The 23,834-nt window shown below is 40.6% G+C and overlaps 1 protein-coding gene across 4 annotated transcripts in view; it reads right to left on the reverse strand.

Annotated features, from left to right (window-relative positions):
• Positions 1-23,834, reverse strand: part of CSGALNACT1 (chondroitin sulfate N-acetylgalactosaminyltransferase 1) — a 367,289-nt gene that overhangs the window by 218,502 nt on the left and 124,953 nt on the right. Inside the window, exon 1 of one of the 4 annotated variants that reach the window (XM_033226923.1) lies at positions 15,084-15,190. The exons of 2 other annotated variants lie outside the window; for them this stretch is intronic. The gene's annotated coding sequence lies outside the window, so the exon portion shown is untranslated. Of the gene's footprint in view, positions 1-10,128; positions 10,150-15,083; positions 15,191-23,834 lie in introns of those variants that run through there. One more of the 4 variants, XM_033226932.1, reaches the window with a different exon arrangement.

The following is a 23,834-nucleotide window of genomic DNA, read 5'->3' on the forward strand; positions in this document are numbered from 1 at the left end:
TAGCTGGGACTACAGGCGCCCACCACCGCGCCCGGCTAGTTTTTTTATTTTTTAGTAGAGACGGGGTTTCACCATGTTAGCCAGGATGGTCTCGATCTCCTGACCTCGTGATCCGCCCGTCTCGGCCTCCCAAAGTGCTTGACTTCTTTTGAACCCTCTCTTTGAGATAACTTCAGAGCTACTTTGAGTCAAATAAACTATTTTCATTTTTAAAAACTACAAAATTAGCACAAACAGAATAGATACCGGATGTGTGTCTTCCAAATCATAAAAAAAAAAAAAATCCATATAACTAAAGCAATTGAGAATTTCAAGAAACATTTGACGTAGAAAAATTTTTCTAACCTGAAAACAGATTAGACCTGTAAAATGCGATGAACACAAATAGGTTACACATCCCTAACAAAGACAGAGATTCTCAACATCCAATTATATTGCTGTTTACAAGACAGACCCAAAGTCAACTGACTCAGAAAGCAAAAACAAGAGCAAAATTAATCCAAAAAGTGTAAATGAGAAGAAAAGATGAATGACAACATTTATATCAAACAACCCAGAATATGAATCAAAAGACCATTTAACAGGACAAAGAACATGTGAAAAAGTCAACCTCATTCATAAAAATTTCATTTTTATGAAGAAGTTTTAATTTATCACACAGGTATTTTAATTATAATACTTTTAACATAGATGGCACAGCCAAATAGGCATATCCATATCATCAACTCTGAAGAAAACAATAGGAAAATGACCAAGACACTGTGGATATACGTGATTGAATGAAATGCACCCATTAAAAAAAGTTTCAAAATGCATTTAATGATGTAGCAATGTTATCATACAATACTAGGCAAAAGAGGAAAGGCACAAGATATATATATATATAGTAGGACCTCAATGTATCTTAAATATTCATATGAGTTATTTGTAAAACTAGAAAAAGAAATACTCTGGTTAAATTAGGGAAGATGTTTAGTTATTTCTTTATGCTACTTGTTCCTATTTTTAAAAAAGAGAAAGCCTCAACTCCAAGGTAAAAGAAAACATGGCATTAGAAGACGCAGCTTCCTCAAATTCAGGCATCCAGACATTTAGACTCAGACAAATACCATCGCCAGGCACTGATGAGGGATCACAGAAAAAAAATTGTAGAATCCTGACCCTCCTGTCACCTTCAGGCTCCAAAACCCCATGATTTTTGTTTTCATTCAAGGACTGGCTAATATTTGATATAGTTTGGACATTTGTGCCCCCAAATCTCATGTTGAAATGTAATCTCCAATGTTGGAGGCGGGGCCTCCTGGAAGGTGACTGGATCATGGGGGCAGATTTCCTGTGACTGATTTAGGACTAACTCCATGGTGCTGTCCTTGCAAGATCTGGTTGTTTAAAAGTGTGTGGTACCTCCCCCGTCTCTCTCTCTCTCTCGCTTCTGCTCTCACCATGTGATGTATCTGCTCCTGCCTCAACTTACACCAAAAGTAAAAGCTCCCTGAGGCCTCCCAAGTGCTAAGAAGAGGCCAGTGCCATCCACGTACAATCAGCAGAACTGTGAGCCAATTAAGCCAGTGGTCCCCAAACTTTTTGGCACCAGGGACTGGTTTTGTGGAAGACAATTTTTCCACAGGGATGGGGCAGGTTTGGGGGAGATAATTTGGGAATTATTCAAACTCATTACACTTATACACTTTATTTCTATTATTATTACATTGTACTATATAAGAAAATAATTATACAACACACCGTAAGGTTGAATCAGTGGGAGCCCAGAACTTTATTTCCTGTAACTAGACAGTCCCATCTGCGGTTGATGAGAGACACTGACAGATCATCAGGCATTACATTCTCATAAGGAGCTCACAACCTAGATCCTTGACGTGTGCAGTTCACAAAATAGGATTCACACTCCTATGAGAATCTAATGTCACCACTGATCTGACAGGAGGCGGAACTCAAGCATGATGCAAGAGATGGGGAGTGGCCGTAAATACAAATGAAGTTTCGCTCACTCGCCTGCCATTCACCTCCTATGGGGCCAGGTTCCTAGCAGGCCATGGATGAGTATGGGTCTGTGGCCCAGTGGTTGAGGACTCCTGAATTAAACCTCTTGTCTTTAAAAAGAAATACCTAGTCTCAGGTATTCCTTAATAGCAATGCAAGAACACCCTAACACAATGTTTAACCAGAGTATAGACTGTGTTCCTTTTTTTACTCTATGCTCTCTACACACAAGCAGAGTAAATTAATAAACACAAAAATACAGTTCAATTGCCCATTTTGTTCGAAAATCTGTCCTACAGAGATATAGATTTGCCAATGTTAGAAAAAAGAATGTGCCAAGTGCTCTAGGATAATTCCGAACAAGAAGTTCCAAAAATATTTTAAGCGAAGGCAGATTCATGGGAGTAGCTTCCCAAAGTATCTTCATTGAATTACTTTGCATTCATTTTGATTTATATATGTTGACATGTTAGGATACCTTAAAATAAAAATGTGCTGATTTATGTTAACATGTCATTTATTTAATACCCTGAAGGAAGAATAGATAGGCTTTTAAAAGAGGAACTTACTAAAAGTCATTATATTCCTATATGCTTTTTTATTTTCTAGAGATAGATTCTCTCTCCATTCCCCAGGCTAGAGAGCAGTGGTGTGATCATAGTTCACTGCAGCCTCAAACTCCTGGGCTCAAGCAATCCTCCCACTTCAGCCCTCAAATAGGTAGGATTACAGGCCCTTGTCACCACTTTCAGCTGATTTTTATTTTTTGAGAGATGGGGTCTCACTACATTGCTCAGGCTGGCCTCAAATGATCCTTCTGCCTCAGCCCCACAAAGCACCGTGATTACAGGCAATATTAGTGCAACCAGCTATGCCTGTATGCTTAAAATGAGATTTACACTCATTATTGCCAAGAAATAATCAGATTCCAGGTTGCTCAGGAAGATGTGTCTCTGCAAAATACATACCCTAAAAATTATGACACAGAGGACTACGTACTGTGACTGCAGGGCTGACATGCATAGACCTAAGAAAACCTTAGTAATTGGTGGGGCATGGTGGCTCATACCCATAATCCCACAACTTTGGGAGGCTGAGGTGGGTGAATCACTTGAGGTCAGGAGTTCGAGACCAGCCTAGCCAACATGGTGAAGCCACAACGCTACCAAAAATATAAAAAGTAGCCAGGCCCAGTGGTGGTCACCTATAATCTCAGCTACTCGGAAGACTGAGGCAGGAGAATCGCTTTAACCTGGGAGGGGAGGTTGTAGTGAGCCAAGATGATGCCACTGCACTCTAGCCTAGGTGACAGAGCAAGACTCCATCTCAAAAAAGAAAGAAAGAAAAGAAAAGAAAACCCTAGCAGCACCCAGCTTCTCATTGTCCTAGAAACCACAGTTCAGAGGGGGGACATGACTCTCCCAACCCCTGGGCTAGCACGTTTTCCAGGCACAGCTGCATCTCTAAGTGCCTTCTCAATTTCTCCTTCTTGCTGGATTTACATAATGTAATTATCACCATCGTTCATTTTCTTCCACACTGAATTCTTTACTGCTAAAAGAGAAAATTTTAATGAGATGGACGGCATGTGACTGAACAGGCAACTCTCTCATGCCCCATTCCTCCAGCATAAACGTACTGTGTACCTCAGAACTGTCAGGCTCTATGATGGGGCTACAAACCCTGCCCTCCTAGAAAACTCACAGATTATTTCCCCTGCCATAAATCAGAAGACTGTGGGCTATGAGAAGATGAGAGTAGCGTGCTACAGAGGAGCAAAGGGAAAGAGTATCTCATCAGATTAGACTACTCAGACTCAAATCTGAGTCATGAAAGGCAGGTAGGAGTGCAGATGAGATAAGAAATGGGAGATAGGAAAAGAGCATTCTAGCCAGGGCGGGAGGGAGGCAGCCTTGAAAAGAAGGACAGACATGAGAAAGCACGGCAGTTTGGGACCTGCGAGGAGCTCAACACGGCTGGAATTTCAGATGCCTATGAGAATATAGAAAGGAGTGAGTCTATAGAGAAGACTGGGGACCTCTGCTAAGGGATGGAGTCATGTCCTAAGCACAACGGAGTCGCAACGACCTTATGTGTGACACAGTTTTAAACGCTCATTCTGAATCCATGATGTGGCTGGGCTGGAGAGGTGAAGACTGGAGGTGTGAAAACAAGCAGAAGGTTCCAGCAGTTACCCAACTGAGAAGGACTGGCACCAGACTGGGGCAGGTTCAGGAGACATTCTAGGCATGGAATCAGGGCTCAGTGACTGTTCTCACACAGGGTGAGGAAGAGGGAGGAGTGTTCCCAAAATTTAACTTTCTTCTTTTTCAAAATATATTTTTGAACCATTGAACACATTCGTGTCACAATAACAAAATGACTGTGTCCTCAGATTTTGAATTCCAAATACTAAATAAACATTGATAACAAGGGAGGCAGAGGCCAATGAGGTTACTTGAGAGATGAGAGAGTAACATCAGACTTGTTGACGAGAGGCAGTATAAGGCAGTGATTATAGCACCAGAAGAACTCGGGCTCGAATCCCAGCCGGGTCACTTGAGACCTTGGACAAATAATCCTTTAAATTCTAGTTCTCTAATTTCTATAAGGAGGACAATAACGGGACCTACCTGAAGAGGTTAACCAGGAAGCTTCTATAAGAAAGTAGGCTGGGTGCAGTGGCTCACGCCTATAATCCCAATCCTTCGGCAGGCCAAGGCACACGCATCACTTGAGGTCAGGAGTTTGAGATCAGCCTGGCCAACGTGGGGAAACCCTGTCTCTACTAAAAATACAAAAATTAGCCAGGAGTTGTGGTATGTGCCTGTAATCCCAGTTACTCAGGAGGCTGAGGCAGGAGAGTTGCTTAAACCCGAGAGGCAGAGGTTGCAGTGAGCCAAGATTGCACCACTGTACTCCAGCCTGGGCAACAGAGCAAGACTCTGTCTCAAAAATTAAAAATAAATAAAAAAGCACAAAATACAGAGTCTGGCCCGTAACTCATTAAACCACTGTTACCATTCAGTAGAAGATCTCCAAGGTTTGGAAAAGAATAAATCTTTTTTTTTTTTTTTTTTTTTTGAGAAAGGATCTTGCTCTGTTGCCCAGGCTGGGTGCAGTGTAGTGGCATAATCATAGCTCACTGCAGCTATGACCTCCCAGGCTCAAGCAATCCTCCCACCTCAGCCACCTGAGGAGCTGGGACTACCACATCCACCACCAGACCAAGCTCATTTCTGTATTATTTTTATTTTGTTGTGATGGGGGTCTCATTATGTTTCCCAGGTGGCTCTTCAACTCCTGGCCTCCAGCAATCCTCCCACCTTGGCCTCCCAAAGCGCTGGGATCACAGGCATGAGCCATCATGGCCAACCGTTTAAATTTTAACATATTAGCTTTTATTTTTAAGATATCCCTAGTTATGGGTAGTGGGTGAGAAAGAATGTTAACACTCTGGTAGGTAGCCACTGGCTGAAAGTTATCATCAGATGCTCCTTCTCAGGTCCAACCAGGAGCATCAGACGGAACATGGATCCCTCAAGTGGGGGCTGTAAGATACTCTCACACCCCAAGTCTGCTAGAAGAACAGTGGGAAGCAAAAGCTTAAAAGCTGATGTAACGGTAACAGAAAAGTCTTTTAGGCAAAAGGAAGAGAATCATCTATTTTGCATTCTGAATAAACAGAAACTTAACATTGTAAAAATGTTGTGAGAAGTTAGAGGCCTTGGTCATTTTTACAAAAATGAAAAATGAACAACTAGTCTGAGTTATATATCAGGAAAACCGTAATACAGAAATGAATACTAGAACTAATAAAGAAGTAATTACTGTATTTAAGTGAGTGACGTCTGTTTAATTTTCATCCTATGATTCTTAAGAAAGTCAGTCAATACAATGATAAAACTTTTACGTGCAGTTTTGAAGAAGTGAGGTCAGGGGTGTGCTGGCAACTGTTTAACAACCAAGTCAACAAGGGGGAAAAAACACCGTGCATATCTTCAATGTTATACACAAGTTTATTATAAATTTTACTGAGCTAGGAATGTGTCACATATCCTAAATTCCATATAACCAATTGATTTGTTAATTTTTTAAAATTATTGTATCTACAGAAAACCTATGGTTGTATATGATGAACAAGTATACTTCCAACATGAATACTTGTTGATATTTTCTTCTAATAATGTATTATTAGGAATAATGGCCAGGCACAGTGGCTCATATGTGTAATCCAAGCACCTTGGGAGGCCAAGGCAGGAGGACTGAGGCCAGAAGTTCAAGACCAGCCTGGGTAACATGGCAAGACCCAGTCTCTACAAAAAATATTTTTTTACATTAGCCAGGTGTGGTGGCAAGCACCTGCAGTCCCAGCTACTCAGGAAAGTGAGGCAGGAGAATCTCTTAAGATCATGAGTTTGAGGCCGCAGTGAGCCATGATCACACCACAGCACTCCAGCCTGGGCAACAGAACAAGACGCTGTCTCTAAAATATGAAAATCAAGAGTAAAACAACACATCATTCACTCATCAATGCAAGAGCGATTCCTTTGCTGAGTCAGATAATTGTTTCTGAATATGAGAATATTTTCCACAATTTTTTGTGCTATTCACGATGTAATGCTACAGACAACAGATACTATTAAGTTTAATCTTCAATTTTCTTCATCATTTTCTTAAGTCTACACAACAAACAATAACTCAAGTAATGATATGTAGTCAATACTTCCATGAAGTAAATAGTCCACTGTGGCCAGTTTCAAGCTACAACATGACCACTGGTTAACACAGACTTTGGAAGAAATGCACAGTGGAACACGGTTATGTAATATTTTTATAATACAGGTAGAATGCTCTTCATTGTTTCACATTTACTAAACTTCTCAATGCCTTCCTCCAGAAGGCATTAAAATTTGTCCGTTTCTTGGACTTGACTGAACACGGTGGTTGTTTTATTGTTTAGGGATCCTAAATATACCCATGTTTGAATGGTGAGATGTAATTCCAAGAACTATCTTTACTAAACTTGGCTCTAATTCTATGTAATGACTTCACTCAGTAGTGTACTTGACCCAGATCTTATTGGTTCATGAGAGACAACTATTAAATTTTCAGGAAATTTACAAGCCAGTTGTTAAATGTAACCATTGTTTAAAAGAAATCCTATGAACTTATAATTAAATTATATTTCCAAACAAGGATTCAATATTCAAGATTCATCACTTTCCATTCACATTATTACATTTTACTGTTACCCAGAAGTTATTCAGGATAGTAGCATATAAATGTGAAAAGGGTATAAATGGAGTTAAAGTATTTTAAGGCCCTTGCATTGTCCAGGAAGTGGTAAAAGTACTTGTTTATATTAGCCTTTAATAAGTCAAAGATAAATACATACTCTCTAAGGTAACCACTAAAAGAATGTAAAATAATGTGTAATTGACAAGCTAATAAAGGCGGGTGAATCAATAACTAATACTTAACTGAAAATAAGAAATGAGAAAAAAATAAACAAGAAATGGGTGAGAAAAATAGAAATTAAACAGTAAGATGGTAGATTGAAAGCTAAATCTGTAATTCTATTAAAGGCCAATAGATACCCCAATTACAAGACAAAGATTGATACAGTAGATAAAATAAAATTAAAATATGCTGCTTAGGTGACGGGTTGATGGGTGCAGCAAACCACCATGGCACATGTATACCTATGTAACAAACCTGAACACTCTGCACATGTATCCCAGAACTTAAAGTGAAATAAATAAAAAAGAGGCATACTTTCAACATAAGGATATATAATGTTTGACAGTAAGGGGATAAAAAAGATATGCAAATACTAACCAAACAAAAACTAGGAAAGCTTAATCAAACTAGAATTTAAGGTAAGAACCACTGTCATCAGATTGATATAGCAATTCAAGTCTACATGCATATAATAACATTTCCTTGAGATATATAAAGAAAAAAGTGAACGAATTAAAGGGAGAAATAATAATTAATAATCCTTAATCACAGATATTTTAATATACCTTTCTCTGGGGCTCACAGAGTAAATAGGAAAAACAATCTGTGAAGATATGAACATTTTGAACAAAAATGTTTCTATCCTTTTACTTTTAACCTCTCTATAACCTGAATTTGATAAGTCAATCTCATAAACAGCATCAAAGTATCCTGTCACATTTTTTTTTAAATGAACAATACTATTAACACTCTTCAATGCTATATCCACCAACTGTAGAATGTGAATTATTTTCAAGAGTAAACAGAATGTTTACAACGATTAACTACATGCTGGGCCAGAAAGCAGCACTCAACAAATCTCTAAGAATTGAAATTATACAGAGTGGGTTCACAGACCTCAGTAAAACTGAGTCAGAAATCAGTAACAGAAAGATGACTGGAAAATCCCCAGGTGTTTGGATATTAACCAATAAACTTTTAAATAATTCATGAATCAAAAACGACTTAGGACCTATTGATAATAAAAATATAAATCCTTTCAGAGGGGAAATCTCTAAGCCAGAATCGGCTTTTTATCTATTCATTGAAAGTGGTGGGTGGCCGGGCGCGGTGGCTCAAGCCTGTAATCCCAGCACTTTGGGAGGCCGAGACGGGCAGATCACGAGGTCAGGAGATCGAGACTCATCCTGGCTAACATGGTGAAACCCCGTCTCTACTAAAAAATACAAAAAACTAGCCGGGCGAGGTGGCGGGCGCCTGTAGTCCCAGCTACTGGGGAGGCAGAGGCAGGAGAATGGCGTAAACCCGGGAGGCGGAGCTTGCAGTGAGCTGAGATCCGGCCACTGCACTCCAGCCTGGGCAACAGAGCCAGACTCCGTCTCAAAAAAAAAAAAAAAAAAAGTGGTGAAATAATGGTCCCTCTGAATGATGTGATGACCTAAGATGATTTCTCTCTTCTATTAGTAGATCATGTACTTAAGCCTGTGCCTATGAAGGAGCCTCATCTTATAGGTCTAGAAGATCACTGGAGGCAAAAGGCTACGTATTTTAGATCTGGTCCCTGGGCAGCTACTCCGTGGAACGAGAATCTTCTGTTTTACAATGAGCAATGGCATAGTAAGTTACGTGCTAAACCCTTTGTCTTCTCTTCTATGCCCAGCACCATTCTCCCAGTGTTAGAATGCCCACCCTTTTCCCTAGACTATTTGGACCACGTCTTCAACAGTGTAGTCCCTCAGAGATTATCTACCAACTACTACCTCTGGTTCCTGATAGCCCTTATTGTCAAGGGATTATTATCTTGACTTTCACCTGGCTAAGAGACCTGTCTCTGATGTTTGAGATTATATACATAAAACCCACAAAAATATTCTGGATTTAAAAAATTGTGTATTCTCCACCAACGACGATCTCATCATGCTTTTGTCTCCTACTGTACGGCTTACATGTCTTAATGTACTTCCTGTAGCTAGTATAAATCATAAAGCATTTAGAACATAGAGCAAAGATAATATTCAAAAGATAATTTTAAGTGTTTAAAAATAGCCAACAGTATATTAATTGGAGTAATTAACACTAAGCACAGCACACATGCCCCCAAATCTCAGTGGTTTAAAACAACAAAGCTTTTAGTTCTCTTTTGAATCACTCTAATGTGTTCATGGAGTTTGGAGTCTCCCCTGAATGGTGACTCAGAGGATCAGGCTACTTCCATCTTGTAGTTTTACCATCTTTTTTGTTTGTTTGTTTTTTTGAGACAGAGTCTACTCTGTTGCCCAAGCTGGAGTGCAGTGGGGAGATCTCAGCTCACTGCAACCTCTGCCTCCCAGGTTCAAGTGATTCTCCTGCCTCAGCCTCCCAACTAGCTGGCATTATAGGCACATACCACCACGCCTGGCTAATTTTTGTATTTTTAGTAGAAAGGGGGTTTCACCATATTGGCCATGATGGTCTTGATCTCCTAACCTCATGACCCGCTCGCCTCAGCCTCCCAAAGTGCTGGGATTACAGGCATGAGCCACCGCGCCCAGCCAGTTTCACCATCTTCTTGCTTCACTGTCATCCTGGTATCACCCAGCTAGCAGATGCAGAGGAGCAAAAGGTAAGTCTAATCACTGACTGAACCATCTCAGCCAGGAAGGGACACGAGTCAGTTCCACTCACCTTCCATCGACTGGGAAGAGTAACACCACCCTACCTACATGCAGAGGGACAGTAAAGTATAGTCTTCCCAGTGACCAGGAGGGAAGTGGGGTGGTCTGTGACACACATCACACTGTCTCTTCCTCCAACAGACATCAAACTGCAGTCTATTAAGGAGGAAGAAAAGAAAGGAAGTAGCATTCACTGATTTGGGGTACCAAGTTTAATGCTACAAACTTCATACATGCGGTATTTAAACAGTAAGAAAACATAAAACAAATGTCATTCTCCTCAGTTTATACATGAAGAAACTGAAGCATAGAGATATTATATAAGTAAATTAAAAAGTCAGGAGTTGACTCCAGGTCTATCTGACTCCAAGTCCTGTGTTTCTCTTTTATCATCCCAGGTTTCTCAAAAGGTGGCGCACAGCTCACTTGCATCACAGTAATTTGAGGTGCCTGAGCCTCGCATCATGCTTACCGAATTAGAATATCCAGGGGTAGAGTATAGGAATCTGTAGTTTTAACAAGTTTCCAAGGTGACTCTATACTATTGTAGATCATGCTTTCTCTGGAACACAACAGTGAAGTTCTAAGAGATAAAACAATCTCTTTAAACAAACTAGAAAATGTACGAAAAAGAAATAAGATTAAGTAGGCTTAAGAGGGGAGGCTGTAGGGCAACTGGAAAATCCTACAGAACAAGAAGTTCGAGGCTGGGGAATTCATCCTAAGCCAGTTAGTTTCCTGGGTAATCTTGGGCAAGTCACCTAACTTCACTCAATCAGTCCCAAAAGAAGTCTACATTTTCTCCATAGTAAAATGTTGCAATCAGGCTAAATAATTCCTAAAGCCTTTCTGAAAGTTATTTGTAAAGACTTAAAGAGCTTTAAACTGAGACAATAAAACAAATACAGGATGAAGAAAGTATTAACATTTAAAGTAACAGATAATTCTAGCAAGATTTTTTGTAGATATACACAGGTTTCTTCTAAAATTTATATGGAAAGTCAACAGAACTAAAAAGTTAAAACAATTTTGAAAAAGAAGAATAAAGTCAGAGGAATCACAATACCCAATTTTAAGACTTACTATGTAACTATAGTAATCAACACAGTGTGGTATTGGCAGAGAAATAGATCCATAGATTAATGGAACAGATTACAGAACCCAGAAATAGCTTATGTAAGAATGCCCAGCACATTTATTTTTAACAAAGATTTAAAAAGCAACTGAATGGAGGAAGGAGACTGTTTTCAAAAAATGGTGTCGGAACAACTGGCTATCCAGAGGCCCAAAGAGGGGAAAAATATTTACAATCTAAACAACATCTTCAAGAAAAATTAAATCAAAATGGATCCTAGACCTCAATGTAAAATGTTAAATGTAAAAATGTAAAACCTTTAAAACAAAACATAGAAAATCCTTGTAACTTAGGGTTAGGCAAAGAAATCTTAGACATGACACTGAAAGCATGATCAGTAACATAAAAATTTCAATTCATTATAAATTTGTTTTCCACAAAATATCTTGGGAATAGGATGAAAAGGTAATCAACAGAAAGTGAGAACATGTCTGCAAAATACATGTCTGACAAAGGACTTGCTTTCAGTATATTTAAAGAACTTGCTAAACTAAATAGTAAACAATCTAAGTCTTTTAATGAGCCAAAGACTTGAACAGACAGACCTTCGCCAAAGAGAATATGGGTGGTGAATTAGTACATCCTTAGCCAGAGGAAAATACAAATTAAAACCAAAATGAGATACCACTACACATCTATTAGGATGGCAAGAATGAAAAATAGTGATAATACTAATTCTGGCAAGCATGTAGAAGAACGGGGTCCCTCATACATTGCTGGTGGGAATGTGAAATGTACAACCCCTAATGGAAACAATTTGACAGTTTTTTAAAAAGTTAAACATCTGCCGGGCGCGGTGGCTCAAGCCTGTAATCCCAGCACTTTGGGAGGCCGAGACGGGCGGATCACGAGGTCGGGAGATCGAGACCATCCCGGCTAACACGGTGAAACCTCGTCTCTACTAAAAAAATACAAAAAATTAGCCGGGCGAGATGGCGGGCGCCTGTAGTCCCAGCTACTCGGGAGGCTGAGGCGAGAGAATGGCGTAAACCCGGGAGGCGGAGCTTGCAGTGAGCTGAGATCCGGCCACTGCACTCCAGCCTGGGCGACAGAGCGAGACTCCGTCTCAACAACAACAAAAAAAAAAAAAAAAAAAAAAAAAAGTTAAACATCTAGCATATGACTCAGCAGTCATACTCTTGGGTATTTCTCCTCAAGAAATGAAAACATTCTCACATAAAATGTACATGAATTTTCACAGCAGCTTTATTTGTAACAGCCAACAAACTGACACCAACCCAAACGTCTTTCAAACAGTAAACAAACTACGATCCATCCATGCAATGGATATATCCATGCAATGGCATATATACTAATTGGCAACAAAAAGCAGTCAACCACTGCTACACAAACGAGTTGGATGGATCTCAAGATTATAGAGAGTGAAAAAGATCAATCTCAAAAGCTAAGATTCCACTTATGTGACATTCTCAAAAAGTGATGGAGCATGGGTCAATGGCTGCTGGAAGGGGAGTGGGGTTAGGGATGAAAAGAGGGTGTAACTATAAAAAAGATTGCACAAGGAAGTTAGTTTGTGGAAATGCAACCATTTCGTATCCCTACTCTGGTGGCAGTTACACAAATCTAGACAGGTAGTAAAATTTCATATAACTATACACACACACAAACACAAGAAAGCAAGCATTAGGCCAGGCCTGGTGATTCACACCTGTAATCCCAGAACTTAGGCTGAAGCAGAAGGATCACTTCAGGCCAGGAGTTCAAGGCCAGCCTGGGCAACAAAGTAAGACCTGTCTCTAAAATGATAATTAAAAAATTTCCCGGGTGTAGTGGCATGCACCGATAGTCCCAGCTACTTTGGAGGCTAAGGTGGGAGGAGAACTTGAGCCTAGGAGTTCGAGGCTGCTGTGACCTATGATTACACCACTGCACTGCAGCACCTGGGTAACAGAGCAAGATCTCGTATCTTTATAATAAAATTAAAAAAAAAAAAGCATGATAAAAAAAACTAGTGAAATCTCAATAAAGTCAGTAGTTCAGTTAATAGTGTTATACCAATATCAGTGGCTTGGTTTTGATAAAGTACTACAACTATGAAAGATGTTGTCATTGGAGAAAGCTGGGAGAAGGAACCTGGGAACTCTCTGTACGATTTTTTTCAACTTCTCGTGAGTCTAAAATGATTTCAAAATAACTTAAGCAGCAGCTAGTATTTGTTGAGCACTGTGTGCTGACATTGCTCTAAGAACTTTATATACATCAATAGATTAAATCCTTACATCTTTGCAGTAGATAGTGTTGTATTAGGCCATTCTCACAATGCTATGAAGAGATTACCCAAGACTGGGTGATTTAAAAAGCAAAGAGGTTAACTGACTCACAGTTCAACACAGCTGGGGAGGCCTCAGGAAACTTGTAATCACAGTGTTAGGCCAAGGGGAAGTAAGGCACATCTTACACGGTGGCAAGAGAGAGAATGTGTAGCGGAAACTGCTACTTTTAAGACCATCGGATCTCATGAGAACTCCCTCACTATTATGAGAGTAGCATGAGGGAAACTGCCCCCAGGATCCAATGACCTCCCACCAGGTCCTTCCCTTGACACATGGGGATTACAATTCAAGATGAGATTTGGGTGGGGACACAGAGCCAAACCCTATCAACAGTGTTCACTGCATTTTACAGATGAGGAAACTAAGTTTCAGAAAATTTAAGTGAATTCAGCAAAGACACAGTTGCTAAGTAATAGAGGTAGGATTCAAACTCAAGTCATCCAATTCCAGAGCTTTCGGTCTTAACCAATAAGCTTGTTTTTTTTTTTCTTTTTTTTTTAGAGATGGGTCTCACCATGCTGCCCAGGCTAGTCCTGAACTCCTGGCTCAAGCAATCTGTTTGCTTCAGTCTCCCAAAGTGCTGGGATTACATGCATGACCACTGTACCCAACCCCAATAAGCAGTATTTCTGAAGGACAAAAAAAAAAAAAAAAGCAGGACAAAGAGAAGGTCAGGAGTCAACAATATGGGGGGAGGGAAAGAAAAAGAACACAGAAAGACAAAGTAAACTGAACACAGCATGCAAAGGCCCGGGAAGTGATCTTTCTGGCACCCTCTATGTCAGTCAGTCCCATAGGAAAGACTGTACTCCATTTCGATCCACTTATTTCTAAGGGACCAGGGAGAAACTGGAGAGACGGAAGGCACATTCTCAAAGGAATATTAAACAGCTCTTATTCCAACAGGTCAGAGTAATTGGAGTTATTTTATCTATAAGAAATCAAGAGAATCATTTAATTGCCACCTTCTGTAAAGACTTTTGAGAGCATGCCCAGAGGATACAGCACAAATGAAAGAGACTTACATCGAAAAAAACGTTTAGTTTGACATTGAAACACGTTTTCCTGGTCATCTGAGTGAGGACAAAACTAGGATAGATTGGAGCTTCTTCTGAGACATTCAAGAAGGGAAAAACAAAACTCAAAATGAAACCTGTTCAGAAGCTGTACCTGGTGCTATGCCGGGACCCATGTAAGACATTCGATATGTGTTGTCTGTTTCAATCCTCCTAGGTAATTGTGAAGTAGGTATGGCTGTTCCCATTTCGTAGATATGGAAACTGAGCTTCAGAGACGCTAAACTCCTGCCCAAAGCCACTCAGCTGCCTGGTGGAGATGTGAAATGCAAACCGAGGCATAACTGCCTTTACAACTCAGATTATTTCCACTATGTTATATACGTTGTTAAACTTGGAGATTTGTGGATTTTGAGACCAGGCCCCCACCCCAGCCCCTACTGGCATAAAACTGCATCAGATCATCAATTGCGGTTGTTTTCCAGCTGTACAAGTATCTATGCCTCAAAATGCTACTAACCTGATTTGACATCAGCTCCAAATTCACTCATCTCAATCAAGCCCTTCTTTCAGGAACTCTGTTTCGTCCAGTAAGGAAACCTACACTTCTAATGTATCATTCTCTCAAAAGCATCCCTGTGGGGTATGGAAATTGAATTAGGAAAAATGACAGAGAAAGAGTAAGCACTCGAGTCTTGTTTTACAGATGAGAAATTCTGAGATGCCCAGTAACCCAGGCATAGAATCAAAGCTGTGTATAAGTAAACAAGAGACTCAGGGAGCAGGGGAGTCCCACCTCCTGAAGATTTCAACATAGGATGAGTGCAGCCCCATGGATGCTATGGAAGAGCAATGCCCCACTGGGAAGGTCTCTACCTATGCAGGCCAACATGGGCCCAATGAAGGCTATGACTATGCACATTTGTGTGTGTATTCTAGTAAAATTTTATTTGTAAAGACTGAAAACTGAGTTTCATATAATTTCTTGCTGATTTAAAAAATTAATAATGTTTCATTTTTAGAGCAGTTTTGGATTTACAGCAGAAATGAGAGAAAAACTACGTATATTCCCAACCACCCCCATCAGTTTCCCCCATTATTAACATCATGCATTGGTGTGGTACATTTGTTACAACTGAGGAACCAATATGGACATGTTACTATTAACTTTACGTTAGGATTCACTCTTTGTGGCATACAATTCTGTGGGTTCTGCCAAATGTATAATGACATGTACCCACAACTACAGTATGAGACAGCATAGTTTTACTGATCTAAACATCCCCTGTTCAACTATTTTATCCCTCCCCACCAAAACCACTGATCATTTTGCTGTCTCTATAGTATTATCTTTTCCAGAATGTCATATTTGGAATTGCATAGTAGCTTTTTCAGACTGGACTATTTCACTTACAATATGCATTCAAGTTTCCTCCAGGTCTTCTCACAAGTTAATGGCTTTTTAAAAAAATACTTTTTTTTAAGAGCAATTTTAAGGTTATAGAAAAAGTGATCAGAAAGTATAGAAATTTCCCACACACCCACCTCCCCACAAGCAGCTTCCCCTATTATTTCCATCTTGTATCGTTTGGTAGATTTGTTACAACTGATGAGCCAATATTGATATGTTATTAACTAAAGTCCATTGTTTTCATTAGAGCTCGTTGGGTTTTGACAAATGTATAATGACATGTATCTACTTTTAGCACATTTCTTTTTTTTTTTTTGAGACAGAGTCTCATTCTGTCGCCGGGGCTGGAGTGCAGTGGCCGGATCTCAGCTCACTGCAAGCTCCACCTCCCGGGTTCACGCCATTCTCCTGCCTCCACCTCCCGAGTAGCTGGGACTACAGGCGCCCGCCACCTTGCCCAGCTAGTTTTTTGTATTTTTTAGTGGAGACGGGGTTTCACAGTGTTAGCCAGGATGGTCTCGATCTCCTGACCTCGTGATCCGCCCGTCTCGGCCTCCCAAAGTGCTGGGATTACAGGCTTGAGCCACCGCACCCAGCCGTTAGTAACAGACAGTGTTACACCACTGTTGGTCTATCCATGCATCTACTGAAGGACATTCTGGTTATTCCAAATTTTGGCAATTATGAATAACATTGCTATAAACATTTCATGAGATTTTTGTGTGAACCTAAGTTTTCAACTTATGTTGAAATACCAATGATCTTGATTGCTCGCTTATATGCTAAGACTATGCTTAGCTTTGGGGAAAACACTGCCAAACTCTCTTCCCAAGTGGCTATACCATTTTGCACTCCCACCAGCAATGAAAAGAGATTCTATTGCTCCACATCCTTGCTGGTGCTGTGTTTTAGACTCCAGCATTCTAACAGGCGTGTCGCTTGCGTGTGTCTAATAGGTGTAGCGCACATTTTAACCCAACTGCGTCTTTTCTAAAGTACAGTGTTCACTAAAATAAAAAAACAAGCTAGAATTCAGCAGGTAATTGTCATTTTCAGCAACTTCATCCAATCAAGCTGGAGGGATTCAGTGAGAACAAAACTCTTTAAAACTACGAATTCCTATTGCTGAAGAGAAGGCTGGTATTACTTCCTACCCCAAATACTTTGCAATTGAAAAAACCAAGTCACAATGTGTCCCTTCACTAATACGCTAAAGTGAACTTTTTTTGTATAGCATGAGGCCACCCAAAGTATAAAATAAAAATTGTGTTCTGTTGACTAGTAGCCTCATAAAGGCATTTTCTTTCGCATTTCTGGATTTGACTTTGTTTTGCCAAGCTTCTCAGATTTAAACAAGTGTGCAGTCCTAAATTACTCGGTGCTGTTTCTAAGACACTAAAAGGTGTGGGCCAGGGCAGTGGGGAGGGGCCTGGCATTTCCTTCTCCTATAGCTTTTCCAGATGTTCTCTCACATTTTTTATGGAAACTGGGACCACAGAAAAATAGGAAGAAGCTTTCTGCTGCAGGTTATTACACCTGCTATGGCCTGAATTTTCAAACAGTGAAAGATATTTTCTTACTATATTTCAAAGCTACATTTTACACCTTCTTGTTCACATAATAGTTTTGATGCTCATTAACTCTACAAAGGTTCAGAAAACAAAGAGCAAAAAAAAAAAAAAAAAAAAATCTCGAGGAAAGAGAAATCACCCGACTTCACATTTTTTGCAAATGTGAACTTTCCGTAGTTATGACTTTATGATGTGGCAACTTAACGTAATCAAAATCACATAACACATCTACCTTGGAAAAGTATTGGCAAGGATCTTAGATTGTTAAATGGCCCATTTTACATTCCAATCCTTAATGAGCAAGATCAAACCATATAAAAACAAGCACTTTCTCCTCAACTATCTATCTGCCGTTTATGGCAGCTCCTCAAAAGCCTTGGAAATAGTCCATAATTAGGTGGCAAAGATGCCTGAAAACTTTTCCAAACCAAATGGCAAAGCATTTAAGGGAAGCATCAAAAAAGTATTTGCCAGAAACAAGCATAAAATTTGGAATACATTTCCTTGGCTTTTAATCGCTGCATTTTGGAGGGTAAGTTTAATTACTTCTGTACTTAACCCGCGGCTATCTACAGTGATCATTCCAGCCATCCCTGTATTTCATATGGCAACATCGAGCATAAGAAACTTCAAGTAAAACACTGAAATACCCACACTTCAGCAGTGCTAAGAAAATTCTCCCCATTAATGTAATTTCCTTTCAACCGAAGCAGAGTGAGTAGATTCTGCTGAGTCTTTTATTTTTATTTATTTTGAGACAATCACACTCTGTCGTCGAGGCTGGAGTGCAGTGGCACGCTCACAGCTCACTGCAGCCTCAACCTCCTGGGCTCATCGATCCTCCTACCTTAGCCTTTCAAGTAGCTGGGACTACAGGCTTGCATCACCACACCCAGCTAATTTTTTTTTTGTAGAGACGAGGTGTCCCCATATTGCTCAGGCTGGTCTCAAACTCCTGGGCTCAAGGGATCTGCCCACCTCAGGCTTCTAAAATGCTGAGATCACAAGCGTGAGCCACCATGCCCAGTTGAGGGCTTTTAAAAGGGAGTTTGGGGACTGGTAAAAATAAATGATGTAACATTTTTAAACATTTCTAGTGAGGGACCTCTGGCATAGGAAGTACTTGATTATCCCTGCTAAATTGAGGTGTCTTCCCCAGGTGTATCTTTAATTTTATCATTGAGTCTCCAAGGCTGGAGAGTTGCAAGTATCTAATACAGTATGAGCCACTTGATTTTTGTGATCCATTCCTTCCCTTTCTTACCATACTGCTGGATAAACATACTACTCTCACCCACACTACAGACTTAAAGCTTTCTAGCTTACTATCGTGGGCTGAATGGTGGAGGTCCCAAAGAAGGTATGTTAACGTCTCAGCCCCAAAACTTCAGATCTTATTTGGAAATACAGTCATTGCAGATGTAATGATTTAAGACAAGGTTATACTGAGATAGGGCAGGTCCTTAATCCTATATGGCTATTGTCCTTTTAAGACAATGTGAAAAAGTGACAGCAAAGGGAGACTGTAAAGATGCAGCTGCAAAGCAAGGAATCCTACTGTCAGAAGCTGGGAGGAGGCAAGGGAGAAGAACCCCCCGTGGGTTTCGCAGGGAGAATTGCCCTGCCAATGCCTTCCAGACTTTCAGATTTCAGACTTCAGACTTCTAACCCCCAGGACTGTGAGATGGTAAATTTCAATTGTTTTAAATCATCTAGCTTGTAGTGATTTGTTATAGCAACCCTGGGAAACTGATACACATGCCTTGGTTCTTGAGTCAAACAGGGGTTCAAACCCTTCTTTCTAGACAACTGGTGGCATGCAAAACTGGTGGCATGCAAAGCTCTTCTGGGACTGGGGCCCAACCTTGCTGCAGTAACCTCCTCCCCAGGGATCAGACTTCTTTCCCAAACGAGGGTCGGTGCCTTCCTACTTTCCCTTAACAGAAACACAGCCTCCAGGGATGCCGCCTAAAGGCCTATGGAAACCCCACAAAGCCCCTCCTGAGACGTGGGAGTTTGTTTGGTTTAATTTTTCATCAACATAAAATAAGCTGGTAAATTTATAATTTTACCTAAAAATTAAGATAAACCTAGGATACTCTATGTCATATGTGTTCATATCCAAAAACATATTGCTTTCATATACATAAAATGTCTTTGGCTCAAAAGCTGTTGCTATGGACTCAATTATTTCCTCCCAAAATTCCTATGTTGAAGCCCTAACCTCTCAGTGTGCTCGTATTTGAAAATGGGGCCTTTGGGAGGTGACTAGGTTTAGATGAGGCCATGGGGTGGATGTTCATGATAGGATTAGTACCCTTACAAGAAGAAATACGAGAGGCCAGGTGTGGTGGTTCATGCCTGTAATCCCAGCAGAGAGAGGCCGAGGCAGGAGGATCGCTTGAGCCCAAGAGTTTCAGACCAGCCTGGGAAACACAGTGAGACTTTCTCTCTCCAAAACATTAAAAAATGAACTTGATATGGTGATGCACACTGGTAGTCCCAGCTACTTAGGAGGTTGACATGGGTGGATCACTTCAGCCCAGGAGGTCTAGGCTTCAGTGAGCCATGATTGCACCACTGCATTCCAGCCTGGGTGACAGAGTGAGATCTGTCTCTACATTTTTTTAAAAAGATGAGACAAGAGAGCTTGCATTGTCTTTCAGCCATATGGAGACACAGAGAGAAGGCAGTCGTCTACAAGCCAGTAAGGGAGCCCTCACCAGGAACCGAAGTGGCCCACACCTTCATCTTGGACTCCCCAGCCTCTAGAACGATGAGAAAATTCTCTTGCATAACCACTCAGCCTATGGTATTTTGTGATAGAAGCCCAAGCTAAGACAGCTGTCATATTTAAGTGAGAACACAATGTAATGTAATGATGAAAACTCTTTAAAAGCAGTAGAGGTAATCAGACACCATCTGAGTCAGGATTCTGTCCCTTCGATTTTGGAAAGACAGGTCATGCTATGTGTTTTCAGTAAATATTATGTATTTTAAGTACAGCAAATTTCTAAATGATTGTGTTAAGTTGCTATGGTCCTTTGCTTTCAATAATAAAGATCTGTTTACCTCCTGCTTCACTGCACTGCCCTGGGCCCAGCTGTCAGGGCAGATAGGACCAAGAAAGGAGGAAGGGAGAAGAGAGCTGCCCGTCTTCTCCTGAGCCCACACTGGTAGAATAAGCCTCTGGGCACCTGTCTGAACCCCTTGGTGAGTAAGCCCATGCAAGGCCAAGGGCAGGAATGCGCTTGAGCTGCTTTTCTGTCCAACTTCCTTGATGTGTCTACAGCATCTCCTGATGTCTGTTGCCCTCACTTTAAATGCCAAGTCCTACCTGCCTACTGGTATTTTTCCTCAACACTTTGATCCAGGCCTGTTGCCCTAAATGGCAGATCTAAACTGCCGCATACATGTGCCATCTGTCTGTTAGCATCAGGGGTTTGGGGGGAACCTCAGCTGCTTCTGTGTCCAACTTCCTTGCTGCCTCCCTCTTGTCTGTAGTCTCACCATACCTATTGCTCCTCCCCTCACCATTCCAGGCATCTCAAGATCAGCTCCACTTTCTCAGCATATTAAGGTTGCTTCATAAAGGAGGGATGGGCAGAGGGACACAGTTGTGAGGCATCTAACGTGGGCATTTAGGAAGTCTTTCCTCTTCCCTCTTCAACTTTTCATTTTTTTGAGAAGGAGTCTTGCTCTGTCGCCCAGGCTGGAGTGCAGCGGCGTGATCTCCACTCACTGCAACCTCTGCCTTCCGGGTTCAAGCAACTCTCCTGCCTCAGCCTCCTGAGTAGCTGGGATTACAGGCATGCACCACTACGCCCAGCTCTTTTTTTTTTTTTTTTTTTTTTTTTTAGTATTTTTAGTAGAGAAGAGGTTTCACCATGTTAGCCAGGCTGGTCTTGAACTCCTGACCTCAGATGATCCACCCACATTGGCCTTCCCAAGTGCTGAGACTACAGGCATGAGCCACCACACCTGGCCTTTTCATAAATTTTTAAAAGGCTTCGCACACCATTCCTCAGATTTGATGGTACTATTCACATTAACTATATGCAGTAGTCTCCCTTATCAGTGGTTCACACTTTCTGCATTTTCAGTTACCTGAGGTTAACCATGGTCAGTAAACAGGCAAATATAACACAATAAGATATTTTGAGAGAGATAGAGAGAGAGAGATCACTTTCACGTAACTTTTATTACAGTATATTGTTATAACTATTCTCTTTTATTATTGGTTATTGTTGGTAATCTCTTACTATGCCAGATAAACTTTATCATAGATATGTTTATGTTTAAAAAACTATAATATTTATAGGATTTGGGACTATCTGTGGCTTTAGGCATCCACGGAGGGTCTTAGAACATATCCTTTGTGTTTAAGAGCAAACGATTGTGTAAGAGATACCAAAATCCAAGAGAAAATAGTATCTCTATAATCAGAACCACTTTATAGAATTGGAGTCACTGCATAGAAAATGGAGAATTTTTTATATTCTATGCTGCTTTGTCTCTGAAAAGTATTGACAAGTCCCACAAAGACATAATTACTTTTCGTACACTTGAACAAGACCTGTCTTTCCAAAATCAATGTTCACGCCAGCAAAGGTACCCTGGTGTCACAGTGAATAGTGCTCTCCCCAAACTGAGTGAAAACTTGGTAACATCCTTCTAGAATTCCCTATTCAATCAACAGGAATAACTTTAGAGTTTTCCTTCTCCCGAGTTTTATAAAGTTTTTTACCTTATGTAGTACCATTTGAATGTGGATGCTTTCACAGATTAATCAAAATCCTTGAGACAATTGTTTCACACTGAAGAAAGCAATGACACGCTACATCATCCATTTTCATTAAAATGTCTGAAGGAGGCCAGGTATGCTGGCTCAAGCCTGTAATCCCAGCACTTTGGGAGGCCAAGGAAAGCACATCACCTGAGGTCAGAAGTTTGAGATCAGCCTGGCCAACATGGAGAAATCCTGTCTCTACCAAAAAAAAAAAAAATACAACAATTAGCCAGCCATGGTGATGTGCACCTGTAATTCCTCACTTTACTACTCAGGACGCTGAGGCAGGAGAATCGCTTGAACCCAGGAGCCAGAGGTTGCAGTGAGCGGAGATCGCGCTACTGCACTCCAGCCTGGGCTCAGAGACTCCATCGTAAAAATAAATAAATAAATAAAAATAAAGTCTCAAGGAAATTGCTCTAAGAGACTTTCCCTTTTCTAGCTGGTAGAAAACCAAACCCTCCCCCTCTTCTTTTCAACCAAAAGCCTTTATTTTCTCAATTTGGAGTTGGTTATTTTAGTAATCACAGCAATCACTCTTTTTTATTTACCATATGCACTTGGTACGATTTTTATTTTACTGTTTTTCTTTCTGGTTTATGATAATGTTCTCTTTTTTGTATGATAATGTCATAAGCCTAATTTTCCTTCTGTTAGGTCTTGATTATTCCCCCCGAAGGCTGATATTTAAAATAAAAGCACTTAAAACTTAATGTTAGCAGAACAGTTATGTGGTCACATGCATACAAGGGAAAATAAGCCTCCAGATACTGTTAATATTATTCCATGCAAATTAAGTCTAATGCAGCACATCTAATAAGGAGTTTCCCTTCAGGGCTGATCTAATTGTGAAACTGAGCCTAAGTCTTCAAAAGGTGATGGCAAATAACTAGGAATCAGTTTGTCACTGCTGTTGCAGGACCGACTTCTGAGGATCATTTGTAACTGACAAGGAAAATTACAACCTAAGAGTTATACTCGTTGTATCAGAATGTTCTCGAAATTAGCCTGATCAGTTTTTTGTTTGTTTGTTTGTTTTAAACAAACATACAGGAAGTGAGCGCCCAGTGCAGCTATCAGCTGAGGTTAGCTGCAGGTTGGGTTAAACAGGTCCCTTTAAGGTCAGCTGGAGCAGATCTCAGGTTGAAACAGCTGGTTAAACCGAAGGACGTAGCAGTGGGTCCGCTGAGCAGCTCACTGGCTTTTGTCAACTGATATGAGGAAGTTTCGATGAAGATATAGAAAAACCTTGAAAACCAATCTCAACTGTTAGTCACTTGAGACCAACAACTGTCTAAAATAAGCTGGGAGAGTCATTTCTAGCTTCCCAGGCCCTACTTTGTATTGAAACTCCCTTCCCTGCCCCCTTAGCACAACCACATCCACCTCACCCTTCAGGTCTCAGCTCAAATGTCAGTTCCAGAGAAAGGTTGGGCTTGAGAGGCTGTACCTGCCTCAACTGTGTCTACTGCTCCAAAAAGTACAGCAGAAAATGGGCAA

Source organism: Trachypithecus francoisi, unplaced genomic scaffold (assembly GCF_009764315.1).
Source record: "Trachypithecus francoisi isolate TF-2019V2 unplaced genomic scaffold, Tfra_2.0 Contig01440, whole genome shotgun sequence".
NCBI classification, from domain to species: domain Eukaryota; kingdom Metazoa; phylum Chordata; class Mammalia; order Primates; family Cercopithecidae; genus Trachypithecus; species Trachypithecus francoisi.